This window comes from Anser cygnoides, chromosome 5 (genome assembly GCF_040182565.1).
Source record: "Anser cygnoides isolate HZ-2024a breed goose chromosome 5, Taihu_goose_T2T_genome, whole genome shotgun sequence".
NCBI classification, from domain to species: Eukaryota; Metazoa; Chordata; class Aves; order Anseriformes; family Anatidae; genus Anser; species Anser cygnoides.
In genome coordinates, this window is record NC_089877.1 from 63256807 (window position 1) to 63272736 (window position 15930).

The 15930-nt window shown below is 44.1% G+C and overlaps 1 long non-coding RNA gene across 1 annotated transcript; it reads left to right on the forward strand.

Annotated features, from left to right (window-relative positions):
* The first annotated feature begins 2738 nt into the window (after nt 1–2738).
* Nucleotides 2739–13355, forward strand: LOC125183054 (uncharacterized). The gene is made up of 3 exons (XR_007164129.2): nt 2739–5360; nt 10029–10196; nt 12385–13355. It is a non-coding gene; the product is annotated as an uncharacterized lncRNA (long non-coding RNA).
* The last annotated feature ends 2575 nt before the right edge of the window (nt 13356–15930 follow it).

The window sequence follows — 15930 nt, forward strand, 5'->3', positions numbered from 1 at the left end:
GGAAGGTAGAGATGCAAAGCAAAAAACTCATGTGTTGAGTATGCTGTTGTGCCTCTGCCCAAACAAGCAGAGCACAAGTAGTGACCTATTTGAGTAGATAAAAAATAAAAAAATATAAATAAGTCCTGTGATTCTGTGATAACTTCAGTGGCTGGTACTGCAATACGGGTGAAAGGAAAAGCCCCCGTATTTTTAGCAGAGATGACTGTACCATGAACCCATCTCAGTGAGGGTTGGCACAATGCTTTCTCCTTCACATGGACACTGGGCTGTGCACTTTGCAGCTCACAAAGGGTAGAGTGGTTTCAGACTTCCAAGAATTGTAACCCCGTGGGCCTGGCAGAGATGTAATGCCCGTGTCAGGAGGGCTGACAGCGCCAAGGCAGTTACATCCAAAAGCTGCTCCACCGAGACAAAGTCCTAGCAAGGAGACAGCCCAGGACTGATGGCAGTTTCTGACCAGGGCTCATGTCCTGATTTTCCAAGCAGAAAGGCAGCCTCCCCAGATGTGGGAACTATTTAGGTCTAGGTCTTATTTCCAGAAGTTTTGAAGGCACCCAGCTGCCTGCAATTAGGTCACTCAAGGTGGTTTTCGTGAGAGTGTAGCTGGTATTTTAGATAGGGACAAAACCAAATAGAGAATGCATAGGTATATCTGGGAAAAGTAAACGTAGAGCTTATTTTTTTGTACTGGAAAATCTCATGCACTAACTATCGATTATTCTTTGAGTGAGCTGACAAACACAATGTTATTTATGGGACATGAAATCTGTATTTATTAGCTGTTTAATCCTAGCAAAAAATGAAAAGTAATAACAGCCCATAAGTTCCCATCAATGGAGTTAGCACATGGATCAGCTTTATTCTTTCCTCTTTTCCCCATCCTCCCTGTTATTTATCATGTTGTTTATCAAAGCTAGGAGGCTGAAAGTGGAGCTGCAGAGGCTGGACAGAAAGAAATGATACAACAGGCCACAACAGAAGAAACAGCCAGAAGAAAGACAGGAAAGCTCTTGCCTGCAGAGCTTATAATACCTCCAGCTTGCATGTTGGGCATCTCTTAAAACTAAAAACCATGGTTGACCTGAGAGCCACAAAACACATTTCCAAGTTGCAATCACTTTTGCATATGCGTGCCTTTGTAGGATTATTTTGGAGCATGGTGTTTCGGCAATCCTGGTTTCTTTCTCCCCGTTTCTTCTTTTTTTTCTGCAGGAGTCTGGGTCAATACATTGGTCCTCCTGCCTTTGTGGAGTGGATGGTCCACAGGACCATGTGGCAGGCTGTGATGGCTGCTGAGATTTCCCATCCCACTTCTTGGGTGGGACCTGTAAGAAATTGTGCCTGAGCTTGGAGACCCCTTGATCTTCAGCGCTTGCCCATGGTACCTTTGCAGTGGTCTTCTGGTAGTGTCAATGCTCCTGTTACAATGGCATTGCCCCCGTGTGCCAGGGAAAAGCACTAATTCCTATTTTTCCTTCCCCAAGAGTCTGGAAGAGGGGACAGATAGAGCTGCTCCTGTCCCATAGCTCCCTGGTGTGCTACCAGCCTCCTCGTTACAGATGTGAACAGGCCACCACAGAGGTTTGTTGCAAGTGCTGATACTTCCCCTGTCAGATCACTTCTGCAAATCCCTCTGAGGTAATTTCTAAATTATTATTATTATTATTTTTACAACTGCATAGATAAAGACTGAGGAAGTAGCATTAAGGGACATAATTTCTCCATCTGCAGCAGGAGAGGTGGTATACCTATGATGGCCTGCAGATAGGAGAGAGAGACAAGAGTTGTAAAGAGAGGTGATTTATATATGTGTACACACACACATATATATATAAAATCAAATAGTTGAAAAAAAAACCTTCTGAACTTTGTGAACACAAACCTTTCCTTGTAATCTATATGTGTGATTATCTGCTTTGTCATCTAAATGTGCAAACACCATAACTCTTTTAAATTTAATCAAAATAATCCTAAGCCTTATCTAAGATGACTGTGTTTGAGAACAGTGAAAATGTTAATGCTAACAACATATTTTTTTGTTCTGTAAATTCCTATCCTTAATTTAATATAATACAATGCTGTTTTAAAGGGATATTAATATTCTTTTCAAAGTGTTTGGAACTTTTACATAATTTAAAAAATATTTGCAGCTGTTTTGAATGTATCTGCAAGTACTGATAGACAAAAGGCATGGATATCCATAAGAACGTTGTCATAATACATTCCATATTAACGTAAGCAAAAAAGAATGTTTGCTCAGGAATACCAAAAAAGGTGATTGGAAGACCCACTTCTATGGCCTTAACATCTTCCTGCTAAACAAGTTACACTCCTTATTTTTTTGCTGCATTCTTACTTAATTGGTTACTTGCATCTGCCTTTTAGAATTAGCAGCTTTTTTGCATTTGGATCATCCATAGAGCTGAGCTCGGGCCATTTGTTTTAGATTTCCAGAAATGATTTATTTGTACTGTAATGGGATGGAATCATACAGTGTTTCCCATTTGTTTTCAGACTTAGTTCAGACTATAGTTTAAGCTCTCATAGTATATCTGGGAGTGCTGATTCCACTCTCATGTCCAAGGCCCACAAATCTTTTCTTTCACGCTGTTTGCACCTTTCTCTCACTGCATAAAAATCAAGGTCCCAAGGTCAATATTACATTAGGGAAAAAAGAGGAGAGATTATCACAGAGGCTGAAAAATTCTGCTCCTGGCTAAATCACTAAAGGATAGTGTGTGTGTGTGTAAGTAAAGCTGTAAAGAGCAGGGCAAAATGCTTCTCTCAAGTAAATTCCCTTTCCCTCCCCTGCCTTATATTATAAGTCCTGAAGGAGGCTGGGATCTTACTTAGGCTGGGTGTTGTACATACGTACAGCTGGAGACCCTCTCTGGAGGGGGATAGCCGATAAAGTTACTGGATTCTCCTACTCTCTAGTCATTAGGATACTGTTTTGAGGTAAGAAATATCATTTTTTTCCCTATGATAACTGGCAATTGTAGAAACCTAGAAAAATAGGGAGGATGAGACCTCATGGGGTTGTCTTGTCAACCCCTCTTCCCTCAAGAGGACTGGCTATAAAAGACTTCTGTTCCTTTTCATCTTCTTTTCTTCTAGTCTTTATGTTTAAACAACAACAACAACAACAAAAAATCAAGAATGCTGGAAAGAAAAAAGGGAAGCAACAATTTTTTAATGACATAGTGAAAGTTGCTTATGACTCTGTTCAAGGGCACTTCTGGGTCCATGGTGCTTTATGGAAATTTTGATCAGTTGTTGCACTGATCTGGGCTTATAATGAATGGACTGTCCCTCTTGCCGCGATAATAGAACATGAGAGTATAAAAACTTTGAAGTGCAGGAGGCAGCTGAAAAGAAAACAATAAACTATGTATATGAGACTAGCTTGTTGCTTGGTGATTAAGAGATGAGGACCCCGCAGGTCAGCTCCCTATAGGTACAAACAGATGTTTGCACTGTTTCACAGCTGCTAAATATGATATAAATCCAAAGAATTTCTCATGTTTTTATAAAGTAAAAAAAATACCCAGACAGCAAATTTTTGGTCATTCAGATACTCTTACCAAATGACATCTGGTTTCTGTACTGCTTATTTAAGCAATCCTTAAAAAAATGTTTGCCAAGGGGAATAACTCAAACCTTTTAGTTCTTCACCATATATAACTGTACAGTTTAGATTACAATGTAGCATGCAGAGTTTATTATAAGCAATGCAGTTCTTCATTTCTTAGCTAGCGAGTATTACTTTAAAGAAAATAGGATAAATATTATGTAATTAGTTCAGGGAAATTCATGTATAGTTACATTTCAGAGTACCCTAGTTTCAGATCCAAACGATGACAAAGAAAATGAATTGTTTCCATATGTTAGGAGATAGCCTGACAGTTATGAGCAGAGAGTTAAGGCATAAAAATGCAATGGGGCTCCCATTAAATAGAAAGAAACAAAAGCCGTAAGCGGAGAATTGCTAGCTGTGATGTGAAGGTGCTCTGAAGGTACCGTATCTGCCATCAGGACCAAAAAAAAGAAGGAGAAATGGATGGTTTGTCGAGCAGGAGATCAACAGGGAAACATTTGCTTTGAGCCTTATGCTTTGATTTTGCTGATGTCTAATGAGACACGAATTTTGACTGAATCTGTCACTACTCCATGTCTGTTGGGGCATTCATGAGGTCTTTCTGGATTCTCTGAGGTCTAAGAAAGGGTTGTGTCTATGCTGATCCCATTCCTTCAAGGCATGCATTAATAAGCCTGACACTCCTACCTAGTCACCTACTACCACAAAGTATATGGGAACTTGGTACCCTCAAGACCTCTATCCCTCTGCCAAAATTGGTTGAAACTGGCTAATGGGCTCAAAAATTATTTTCTTTGGGACTGAGAGGGGACAGACAGACTCACTCTTAGGGAACATAATTGCCTACATCTCATGTCTGTTGGAAGCCAACCTAAAAATCTCAGTAAGCTTATCATATAAATTATATATGCATGTATTTTACAGAGGAAGATTTATTGCCTTCAATATCTAGGCATTTTATGCTTTTGAAGTAATGCACACTTTGATCCAACAAATACTTACGCTTTCAAGTTACTCAGTGTACTGAGGGTTCAATACTACTGCTTTCTGCAAGTTAAGTCCCAAAGAACTGACAGAACACAGGTAGCATGTGACCTGTGTGCTTCCTCTATGGCCTCTTCAGTCTTTGGGACTTTACTAATTCAAAGGATTAAAGCTATAAAGGGCATAGTGCCTGTTAGGACCTTGGAGTGCTGGTCAATGACCTATTCAATGGCCTCAGCTGGCGTGACTCAGTGACTTCCACCCTTTTTGAATTGGTGGATACACAACTTTTTCCAGTTATTTTGAATCTAACGAGCATGCTTTTCTTCATTTCTTTTCACAGGCCTGCCTGTTAGTCTGCAGATGAAAATGCACACGTCCACAGTGACTATAATATTAAATTTCTCTGTATCTGTAGTCTTTCCTGAGGTGCCTGGTAACCAACAGCTTCCCTCTGTCTCTTTGTCGAGTGATTCCAGTGCAACAATGATCGTGAACCATCCATTTTGTATATATCTCAATGACTGGCTGGGCTTATTTTCACATGAATGCACATGTCCCATAGTACTGCTTGGTAGCTCAAAGGAAAATGGGGTCATATGTTCTGCAGTAATGACACTAGTGCATTTTTGTCTCTATTTTTTTTAGCTCTTCTTGATTTGGTCTATCACCACCATTGTGAGATACACTGGAATAATTGCCCATCTGACGACAGGAAAACGTGCAAGCCCTTGGAAGTGGAACTTGCTTTATACATATGAGAATGGAGCAAGCAGTGAGTTTATTCTCCTTTGTAAGCCCTGCAAGAGAACACGCTGTATTACAAACCTTGTTGGGACGGGGGCTATTTGTTCTGCTCTGTGTTTGAACGACACAGTGGGATCCTGCTCAGGGGCAGAAATGCCAAATGTTGCGACAGTGTTTTGTTTTTGAGTGCATTGCTGCAGCTCTAATTAGTGATGATAACAACTAGTGTGATAACAACCACAAGAAATATTAATGGTGTGTCTCTGGTTTAATTATGATGGTTCTCATGCATGTGGTGGCTTTACCATTCCCTTTTCTGAAGCTGCTGCAGCTTGCTTTCATTTTACTGCCAGTCTTATCAAACAACATACTGCCCAAACCGGTGCATTTGAAGGTTATTTTCCTGTCAAAGAAACAAAAAAAAAAAAAAAGCACCCAGTGGTTAATTTATATTATTCCTCTCTGCTCTTTCTCTAGCCAAAACACAGATCTGCTCCTCCTGCCACAGTCCCACAACTTCCTGTTTAGTAGGAAACTTGATTAACTTGTTGGCTCCGCCGGTCTTGAAGGCCTTGCTTTTATTAGGAAGAAAATTGTTTTTTCTGCTTTCACATGATTTCACTGGAAAGAATCGTTTGTAGTCAGGTGTTTCAGACACAGCTTTTAACTTGAGGTAGCTAAGAGCAAACTACCAGGAGGGCAGCTCCAGGTGAAGACACTGTGCTTTGACATTTCCATAGGTCTTACCAAGCTGAGATAAACTCGGTTTGCAACTCAGTGTGGTCACTTGAGGGACACTAGGCATGCCCTGGTTTATAAAAAAGTGTAAACATGTTGCAGAAAGTGAGCACTGAGGGTTTTCTTCTTTAGTCTGATTTAAATAATCAGGCTAATTCTTGCAGGTGGGGAGAAATGAATCTCACATTTGTGTCCTGGCCTCTGTTGACCCTGTGGAGCTCCAGCCGAGGGCCTGGAGGGGTTTGACCATTTTGTTTTCACTCTTAGTTTTCTTTTCTGCCTGGTGTGTTCGATGTGCTCTGGCAAGGGGCCGGGGTACTGACAGCGTTTGGCACAGAGGAGGAAACCGATAGCTTTATGCTTCTTGTGAGCAGGGCTGGTCCCCCAGGCTTCAAACCAGAGACCCTCATTTGATGGAGCAATTATTTCTGGGTTTGGTAGGTCTTGAGAATGTTTTACCTTAAAATCACGTTGTCATCATATGAGGAAAAGTAGTTTCTTAAAGAGTTGCTGGAAGGTTCCAGTTAATTTTTTTTTCTTCTGATGTTGGAGTATGCTAGATTTCTGTTACTAAACAAACAAACAAACAAAAAGTGGGAAAGTGGGCTTTTCTGGTGAGACTTACAGCCCGGTATAATAATAGACCCCATAAGAACATCATACATTATTAAAATATTATTCTCCCTGTAAGAAAAGCAACGTATTTGTGATGGGGCAAAGTGCTACCATGCAGTCAGTTGTGTGGTCTTTGTAACCCCTGAACTTCCCTAGGTAATTACCGTTTCTTTATACGTTACAGGAAGGTGTAAAGCTTTTCAAATAAAATCATATGGAGTTATTATTTTAGCAGAAAGCTTTAAGAGTGATAAGCTGATTTTTGCAAGTATTTCTGGTCCCTGAATAAGTCACATCTAAGTAAATAAATGTCGCTGGGAGTGAGGAATACCCTGACCAGGATTCTCTGTGGATTTCTCTGGGTAAACTGTCCTATAGATCTGCCCAAAATGAAGTCATGGCAGGCATTAATTTCAATGTCTGCCTTTTCTTAATTATCATCACAGCAATTTGGAAAGGTGGAGAGGGAGACATCTGAGGGTCTTTCTCTGTGTATCAATCCAAATAAGCGTGAACATCACCAGTGCTTGTCAAGATGTCTGCTCTCACCAATCCTCCATAGTCAGGCTACCGTACGGTGTAAACATCTAACGTGATGGAATATGTCTGCTGGTTGCAGACTGAGTTTGACATTTTTGCTTAATTCACCATAGCCATGCGAGGGGAGCACACACTTCAGACGAATTCCACTGTTGTTGTTATTGCTTTGCACTGTTGCAGAGACAACACTTCTAATTAAAGACTATCTCCACATTTGGCTTGGCAGCCAAAATAAACTTTCAGGGATTGCATGCCGGATAGCTTTTATCTCCACTCGTGGTGGTGGGCTGGCTTTGCAGCAAGTACAATTACAAACGCACATGGAGACCTGAGGACATAAACATTTTAGTGGGGTGGTGTTCAGTTACTGGCTCTCGGCATTGCTTTGGAAAGCACCATCTAGCGAAGTTTCTTGTACACATTGCTCTCCAACAGTACTGGAAGGGAAAAGGCAAGGGAAGGTGGAGAGCATGAGGAAAGGAGGATGTTTGTGGAGGTGTGGTGATAGATAGACCCCTATAGATCTTGGGGGTTTTGTATCCCAAAACAATACACCAGCTTGCTTGAAGGCATCTTGTCTACCTTGGCCAAAATGCTGAAAATCTCCTGTGCGTGACAGAAGCATGGAGGATGCCCACAAATAGCTAACCATGCTGCAAGCTGCCTGTCTTCATCCTAAAGTGGCTTCCATACCGTGACATGCAGGTAATGGTTGCACTGGGGATATGTTTTTGGGAGTGCCTCAAAGGACCTATAAAAGTGGCACTGAAATCAAGTGCTAGAGCTCAACCTCTACACCTGCCTTGATTTTTTTTTTGCTAACTCATTGAGTTAGACAACAAGGGAAACAAGCTTTTGTCAAGTGTAAAAACCTTGTGTAGCAGGAGAGCAAAATGTAGTTTCAGATGATGAGAACGAAGGGCTACATGGTTCCTGGGCCTCCTGGCTCCCTGTTAGACGAAACAAAACCCCTGAGCAACACAGCATAGCTTGGAATGTGCTCCTAATGCTGCTTTATGTGGGGGCTTCGTTATTTCTCCGTCACCAGAACCGATTGCAATGACACCTCTGGAGCTGGGCAGACCTCACCCCGTGCCGAATTCCTTTCCGCTGAGGCGTGCCAGCAGCCTGCTCCGTGCTCCAGATGTTGCTGCTCTCTGAGAAACAAGAGCTTAACAAACCAGGCTCACCCTTCCTCCTGGGGTGAACCCAAAGACAGTCAGATATGGAAAATCGCTGCTCAGTACCATGAACAATGTACTCGGCCGAAGAGCGGTGCCAGCACTTTGTCTTAATAGAACAGAAAGCCGAGACGCGTAGTACAAAAATCCGAGCTGGCAGCAGGCAGCAACTTTAACATACATTGAAAACCATCCATGAAAGAGCACACTTAAACCAAAAGAAAAAGCCTGGAGGTATATTTAGACAAACTGAAAAAGAGCAAGAATAGGAAAAAAACCTTTCTGTGTGGCTTTAATAGGTTACATTTTTCCCAGTCTGTATTTCACTTGGGTTTGTTTTATTGGTTTATGTTTATCATGAGCACATGCACCACAAAAACACACACATGCATAGGATTGCAAAAAAAATCACTGTTTTTGTATATGTGGGACCCTGTTTGGCTCAGAGTCCCACGATGCTGGGTGCTGTGCAAGTATTAATCCAGCCTCCGGAGGTATTTGGGGTCTGCACCCATGAGGAAGGGTCTGTGGAGGCAGGAGTGCTTCCCTCTTTCTGTATTTGAGATAAAAAACTCCACTTTGATGGCTGTCACCAGTGCCAGGAGTGTTGGAGCTCTGCTCCTACAAGGTTTTGGCCATCACTAGGGGTTCGGGTAGGGGTGGATGTTGGACAGACTGTGAATATTTATGTGCACAACCTTGCGTGCTCAGAGCGTTGTTGCCTCTGCTGAGCTGAGCAGCTCTACTTCAGGCTCTTTGTCTTCTTCTCTGTTTTGTTTTTCCGGCCTCCTCCTCCCACCCATCACAAATCAGGAGACTTTCTTCCTTACGAGAGCCTGACAAGTCAGGAAACACAGTGTCCCCGCTTCGCTGGGGTAGGGTGACTCGGGGCTGATGTGGTAACTTACCGAAATTCACAGACAGCGTGCGTCAAAGCCAAGGAGAGCAAGCAGGACCTCATGTCCCACTATTGCACCACCACCACCACCCCGACACACAGAGCCCTCTCTCCGTGGGGCTGGGCAGAGCACACTTCAGGTCCCAGCAGAGCTTGGGTACCAAAATACTGCTCTCGGCAGGGCTGGCAAGTGCTCCTGGCACCCCTTGTTGATGGGAAATCGTCTGATGGTGAAATAAACAGGCTTCTCGTCACTGGGAGGGGGACCAAGTTGAGAGGGGAGCACAGAGGATGTCGGTCCTGGCCCAGGCATTGTGTCCCTGAGTGTGGTACCCCGCAGACTTATTCTCCACCAAGAGTCTCATCAGCTACCAGGGCTCGTTTTTCAGAGAGCTGCTGCTCAGTGGAAGGCATTGGAATCTGGCCCAAAATAACCTTCCTCCCTCAAATTTCCTCCTCCCTGAAGCTGCAGGAACTTTTCTGCACCCCCATTCTTCCTGGTCAAGACCAAGCCCCTGGAGACCAGTGCTGTGTGCGTCCCGAGCTCAGCACCAGCCCATAAATCTCTCTGCTGGGTCCAGGCAGTGAAATGCGAACAAAGGAAACCACCATGCAGTGGGGCGGGAGGGGAGAATCGCTCTGGCACCCTCCTTGCTCGGAAAGAAGTGAGAAAACATGGCTTTGTGTGGCTGTTGTTGTAGTTGTTGTTTTATGGTTTCTACAGATGCTTCCAATAAAAGAATTGTGAAACTATTCCCATCGGTGGCCTGTCCTCTACCCACAATGGTGATGGAGAAGACTGTTGGATTTCCATCAGGAGAACAATTTGAGTGTGGACTCTACTGCCACAAATTTAAGAAAGCTCTCCAGTTGCTGCTTGCCAAAGAAACAGGTGATTTTTTTTTCTTTTTTTTTTTTTTTGAGATATTGACCAGTAAACATGGGAATCAACTTCATCTGAAATGCTTGTGTCTTAATATTTGTGTGACTTTCCTTCCTGCTCTATGACTTGTTGATTATTTTTGAGTGCTCTAGGGCTTAAAGCATAGTCTATGACTGTACTAGTATTTGTAACCTGCTGATGTGCTCCAAGAAAATGGGTGAGACCCATTTTGGTGGCAGGTCTGTCATAGGGAAGGTGTTGAACATGGATGTTGAGGTGCCGTGCTGTTGATCAAACCATTCTTAGGGATGAATCAACAGTGCTGTGACTTAAAGACGGATGTATGTCCAGGGTGAAGACCACATTATCATTTAAGAAAACACTTTTCAAGTGAACCAGAAAAGCAGTGAGCAAATGCTGGGTGATGTGTTCAATCCATCCTGGAAGCATAATGCCATTCCTGGACATGGTTCTTGGTCATGTAAAGCCAACACTTGGGCATGCAATTGCATTTCTGAGAAAGAAGACATTTTTTCCATTATCTTCCGATCCAAATGTACTCATCTGACAAGTGAAATTAAGTTTTATTTTTCTGTTCCTGCTCCCATGCTTGTGTTTGAGGCTTCCAGCCCTCAGCTACATTTTTGCAGACATCTTTAATGAGGTTGTGGAGATGTCACTGGTATGGCCATGGCTTGGGTGGCATGGAGCTCTGGAAGAACGTGAGCAGAAAGGGCTGTTTCTGCAAAGAAGGGAAAACAGCCTGGACATAGGACAGCTGTGGTTCTGGGGCTGGAAGGCTGCATGCAGAGCCAGAGGCAAGGCCTGACCTCTGCGTGCTGAGATGAAAGCAAATGTTGGTGTTTTGTGTTTGTCCCCATCTATGAGAGTATAGTCTCATGCCATGGCTCAGCTGACATGTGACATCTTGCTCTGCTGTTTGAAGGTCTGAGTCTTCAAATATTAAAAAAGAAGATAAATGAATAAAAGAAAACAAAAACAAGCAAACAAACAAGAAACCCAAACCAACCAAGCAACCAACCAACAAACAAACAAAAAAGACAAAAACAGAAAGAAAAAAACACAAACCAAACCAAAAAAAAAAAAAAAAGAAGAAGAAGAAGGAAAGAAAAGAAGGAAGGAGAAACCACAGTGATCACAGCAGGAGCTGCTCACGCTGGAGTGGACAGGCATGACAAGGGCACATTCAGCAACTGGCTGATCTTTACATCACAGGGCAGAAATATGAAAAATAAGAAATATGTAGCAGGGCTGGATAAAAAGAAAAATGTAATAAGAGTAGGACAAAGAATGCCACATGCTCCAACCGCATCTGAACTTGGCAGCAGCAGCCCAGGGAAGCCCATGTAAATCCTAGGAGCATGTTAAAGGCGTTTTCACCCCGCAAAGACTGACACGCATGAAAAATATCTTTTCAACAATGTCAATCAAGAGCCTGGAGAAATAGTTTACTAATATACTGCCTAGCAGGCCAACATGGCTGATTGGAGCGACATTCACATCTTGAAATGGGAACTAATTTCAAATAGGTTTGCAGGGGGATAAAGAAGTGCAAAGAAGTAAAGGCTGTGTGAACAAGCGTGCTTGTCGATGCTGAATTTAAACAGTTAGCAAAGCGAGAGATTTCCTCAAGGAGCACAAGGAAAACATGACAGCTGAGGGAAAACAAAAGAATATGAAGCACAGACAATACATGCAAAGACAGACCAGGGGATGCTGTGGAGAAAGACATAATGGAAAATGCGTGGGATATTGCCTAAGTCACATGCAAAGAAAATTATTATCCTCCAGAGCTGTGCCCAGGCAGAGCAAGCCTTCCTCCCAGCAAGGTTTGTTAGCTGAGCCCTCACTTCTGGAGGCTCCTCCAGAGGATGGCCATCCTTTGGGTGTCTCCTTGGCCGGTCCTTTGTGTACTGTAGACATGCCAAGATCTGCAAAGGCTTAGGCTACACCGGTATTTTTCCCTTAAAAAAATATACTACCTAATTTATTGAATTAAGGGGTACATATCATTTTGCATTAAAGCGGATGTAATGAAATGTCATGTTAATTTATTCATATTTAATTTGGCCATTGCAGCAGGAAATACAACAGCTTCCTAAAAAAAAGGTATTGTAAGAGACTGACGGACAAGACAATGGATTTTAACATTTTTTCTCTTGTATGTCTTGGTCAGCTTCTGCAGGTTGGAAATCAATGGCTTAGAAATAGTTTATGGAGCCAGTTCCTCAAAGGTCTATGGAGCAAAGCTTGATAAGGGCCCACGTGGGGTAAGCCCGGGAAGAGTGGGAACTATCTGAAGATGGGGGACAGAAATACAGAGGAAGCCTTGTTCTTTCTTTATGCTCGCTTTTTGGTTATATTGGAGCTGTGAAAAAACATAAGGAAAGTTATAACTTGCCTGTTCCTGCTGCCTAACCTGGGGAATGAACATGCCAGAGGGAACCTCGTTGGTTCCAGAGATGCATCGGTTGTGCCAGTGAGGGTTTGCTACATCTTGGGGAAGGACATGCTTCTGACATCAAGGGTCAGGCATCCAGGGTCAGGGGGAAAGCCTCTTGCCCTGCTGCATCCTCCTCCATCAACCTCAGCAGATGGTGGATTGAACCCAAGCAGAAGGAGGTGGCAAGCCCACGAGGACTTGCAAGTCCAACCCAACCCATAAGCACCACACCCTTTGCAATATTCTCCATTCTTGCTCCTGGAAAAATAGAGGTAGGAAACAAAGCTGAGCCTGCTGGAGAACAAAATATGGTGATGCCAACACCTGCCCCTTGCTCATGCATGATGCCTGTGGGCCAGGCAAAACTGGGGACCAGTTGTCAAAGAAAGGGAGGTGCAGGCCTGAGGCTATGGTGGCTGAGTCTTCCACTGGCTTTGGGGAAGGTCCTGCACCTCTCTGCACCTTTTAATTCTCTCCTACCCTGTCTCTTGCCTGGTTAATTGTCACTGCTTTGGAGGAAGAACCGTGCTGTGCACCATCCCAGCGCCCACCATGAGGTCTACTGGGACAGCTGCTCTCCTAACCACCCACCAAATGGCTGAATTCCCCAGCAAGGACAACGACTTATTTATGCTCGTCCCTCTTAAAGTACATATATTTTAGTCCTGGAAGATTTACTGGCAATAAAGTTTTCTTCTGAGATTCCTAAATCACGAGGTACTTAGGCTCTGCAGACCATGATGCCCATGGACAATATTTGCACTGCAGCTTGACACATCTTTCTGCTTTGCAATAACAGAAAAACATGAGGCAGGACCTGCTAGGCTGCGAGGTCTTTAAATCACCTGCTTTTTTTATTTTTCTTGGGTTTTTTTTTGAGAGGGGCAGGTGCAGCTCAGATTATCTGCTAACTATTTTATTACTTAACAACATGGGCTTTAATGCAGTTAGAGATGCCTTTATTCATTCTTACACTCCTGAGTATTTTTGTGTAAACATTTTTCATCTGTGGCAAGCCAGTTTGTTTGTTGTGTTTTGTCATGTCAGAGCAGACTGTGATTAGACACTGAGATGAGACTACTAAATATTTTCAGATGTTTTCTATTTCCTCAGCGAAGAGCTGGATTTGAACCAAAGCTCTGAGGTGAAAGGGTGATGTGTAATATATTGAGACATCTGAAATAAAATAATGTAATGTTTTTAATATTTAAGAAGAAAAAGGCAGCAGTAAAACATTGTGGAAGGAGGAAAACATGGATACCTATATATTTTAATTTTAAATGCATGCAGATGTTGAATTTTAATCAGAGCATGTCAGAATCTGACTGTAACAAAGGCAAAAATGTGAGATCTGTTTTCTTGAATTGCTTCCATATTTTGTGCTCCAGATTTTTATTACATATAGCACTGCATCATCATATATTTATGTAAAGTGCCAGCATCCATTGACTTGGTGTATGCCTGATGGTTAGCATATAAAACACTTTACAGTGAGAAGTATATTCTGTCTCTCGGTATGTGCAGTATATATTATATTATACACGCCTGTGCCTTCTTGCACAGTGGCAGAGCTCGTTTTCACCGCTCGGTAGGTCTGGTGTTTCTTTTGGACCCTTCCACCTCTGCGCTCAGCTCCAGAGCACTTTGCTGGTGACATCCTTGGCCTGGGCTTCTGCCCACGAGCAACAGGTCTGGGGGCAGGCACAAGGGGCTTGCATGTAAAGGGGGGACAAATGCTGGTCTTTGATACCTGGCAGAGGAGGAAGACACAAGACCCACATGTCACTTTGACCCTGCTGGTGCCGTGCTTGCAGCAGAGCATCATCTGAGCGTGGTGCTGCCACCCGTCCCTCCCTGGTGGGAGCCACAGCATGGCCAAAGGTAGGCACGGAGCGGGGCTGGAAGCCCCCTTCCCCTGCTCTGCCCCTGCCCATGCCATGGTTGGTGGGGGATGGGGGTGCACACAGCTGCCTCAGACCGGCTCTGAGCATCGCCCTGTGCTGCAGCAGGGCATGGCCACAGCGTGGGGATGGGAATGGCAGCAGCAGAGCTATCCTGGGAACCCCTGCCCTCAAGGGGTCAGCCCCTTGTACCCCTCCAGGAGGGTGGGTACCACCAGGACAGCTTGTCCCAGCCTGGTGCTGTTGTCCAAATCCTCTCCGCTGCTCACACTGCCATGCGGCGCTCTGGGGGGGGTCTGCATCAGGGCTGCTTCCTTTTTTGGTTTCTTTTCTGGATTGCTTTTCTTCAATGAATAGATTTTTTTTTTTTTTAAAGCCCTTCTCACGCCTTCAGCTCCTGGAGTGTAGCACGTGACTGCTCTTTGCTGATGTTTTTCCTAAAACAGTGATGTTTGTGGAGCACTGCAGCCCTTGCTGGTCCCGGCTGCCAGCGGCTTTGTCCGGGGAGCTGCCAGGGCTGAGGTCCAGCGGCATGGCCCGAGCTGGGAGAGGGGAAGGCGACCCCATGCCGTGCTCCTGCCCCAGGATTTGTACACTCAGGGCAGTGCAGAGGCCTGCCTGGGGATAATTGGGAATCAGAATAAATGGATCTGCCTTTATCCTAACTCACCTAACTCACTTAGCTGACCCACTGCGAACGCTCTCCTAGGGTTGTGCATCCTTCAGTCCGTGGATATTCCCATTGGGTTGGAAACTCTCTCAGTTCAGCTGCATTTGCTCATGCTCCCTATCCCCTGAACATCTGCTGGAGGCAGCATGCTTAATGGGAGACGTCTTCAAAATGCTATTTCAGGTTTTCCATTACAGGCGAGGTGGGATGCCCCTCTGAAAGCTTCGCCCCGCGCAGTGTTCCCATGGAAGAGTTATTTCCATCAAAGGTCCCACCCATACTGATGTAGCTGTGGGGAAATAGCAGATATAATTTACAGGTTGGATGCTTCTCCTCCTGCATCCCCCTCCATCTCCTAATGTGTCCTTTTTGTTCCTGGGATTTCCTGCCCTGTTACAGCATCGTGTGCTGGATTCACCAGCGTTACACTCGCTTCGGTGGATGCTGTTTGGATGACAGATGGAGTGCGGGATTTCTGGCCCTTTGTTAGTAACTGTTGATACTTATAGGGAGCCAGGAAAAGCAGAAGGACTAGATTCATAAAAGCCTCACCACACCTAACTCCTAACCTCGTGTGGGTCGCAGAGAGTTGATGTGCTGGAGTTGCACACCCAGGTGCCTTTGGCTTTCTGGTGAGGAAGGCCAGCCCTCTGCTGCCTTGTGGGTACTTTGTGCCATTTCCCTGTGCAGAGAAGGCAAGGACAGAGT